Consider the following 1,826-nt stretch of genomic DNA (forward strand, 5'->3'; position numbering starts at 1 on the left):
CGCCAACTGGTAATAAAAACAGGGAAAACTCCGCTGGTTTCTCCTTAGAAAAATAATTGATATTAAAATATAACGAGAACAAATTATTAAAAGAATAAAGTAAGATAAGATAGGGTGCTCCGGCATCGAGTATGACATGTCTTGCTCGGCTACACTGTAGACAGGTAACGAGTGTCACAACTTTATTAATTATGTTAATGGATTGATGAATGTCTATTAGAGGCACCGAATACCCAATCAATGATTCTTTATCTATGGCTTTTAGTGCCAAATTTTATTATGGTACATGTTGACAGTTATATAGAGGCACCGAGTGCCCATTGTTTAACCAGTCAGAGACACCGAGTGTTCAATACTGGGAGTCTCATATCTAGTCCATACAGTTATGTCATAGGTTATTGTAAGCACATAAAAAATCTTAAAATATGATTTAATTAAGAAAATATACACAAATATAATGAGAATTATGTTAAACTTTGAACTTTAAAGATTTCATATATTCATTGTATCATTTTATTGATTCAGCATGTTTGTATTTGGAAATGGTCATAGATTTGATGTTTTGAGTTTCTTTATTTTTGAACATTATTTTTTTTAAATCTCTTACAGTATGTATGCAATTGCTTTTAATTTTTTTTTTTTAAATTAAGAGTGCATCACTAAGCTATAAAGCTTAGTGAGTAGGTTTTTCCTCGTGCAGGTACAGAAGGTAAGGAGTAAAAAGTCAGACAAAAAAGGAGAGAGTGGATCTGCAGGAAAGTTCGAAGTCACCTCATACTTGGATTTTGTAGTAGATGCACTACCAACACTAGATACATTTTATCACTCATTTTTGTATGCCCATTTTCCATGTACTAAAAACACGTGATGTAAATTTATTTTGGATAACTGTAAATTTAAGTATAAACATATTTTATTATATTTACAGGTTTATGTCTGAATATATGTTATGTTAATATTCGCATATGATGACGGAATAAAGTTGAATACAAATATGATGAGAATTGATTGTCAATATTGTCAAACTTGGAAATTGTAAATATTATTATTAACATGTGGATATTAAATGTTTAGGGAAAACTCTTGCAGTTTTTCCATTTTAAATTTATGATTAAAATTAAAAAGTAAACATTAATAAAGAAAATTTTTCTAATACAAGTTTAGATACTCTGTGCATAAAATATGATATTCCTTTGCTCGATTTTACTGTAGATCGGGTAGAGGGTGTTACAATTATGCTTTGTTAGTAAATGTTTTGTAATATAAAAGAATTTCAATTGCATTTTATGTTTAATAAAATATTTATATGAGCACTTTAGGCTATCCAATGAGCATCTTCTCCGTCCAACATCTGATCGATGCATGATTGGTGTTAAATCAAAACTTATGGAACGTAGATAAAGATTATCGTGTACAATCATCCAATCCCGTCACTATCTGGCCATAATCGGCCTAAAAAGTTTCGAAAACAACCATTTCTCTCTTTTTAGTTCTCTCTCCTTTGGCCACTAAATCAAGCTCCTTTAGTTGGGAATGAAAGCTAAGAAGATGAGGAGTTGATTTTTAAAAATGATAAAAAAATAAAGTACACAATGTGCTAAAATTTAAAAAATATCAAAAAATATTAATAATAAGAATAATAATAATAATAATAATATAACAAAAATTAAGGAATTTCCACGGTGGATTCCGTCGGTGAGGGTCTGTACCTTGAACGAGGTCACCGACTTGACGTCCAGAAGGCGCGTACCGCATAGGATAGTTCGAATATATTATTCTTGATTTGGAAAATAGACAACGAATGCCAAGATTCAGTAATTCTACCT

This window comes from Hevea brasiliensis, chromosome 4, assembly GCF_030052815.1.
Source record: "Hevea brasiliensis isolate MT/VB/25A 57/8 chromosome 4, ASM3005281v1, whole genome shotgun sequence".
Lineage (NCBI taxonomy): Eukaryota > Viridiplantae > Streptophyta > Magnoliopsida > Malpighiales > Euphorbiaceae > Hevea > Hevea brasiliensis.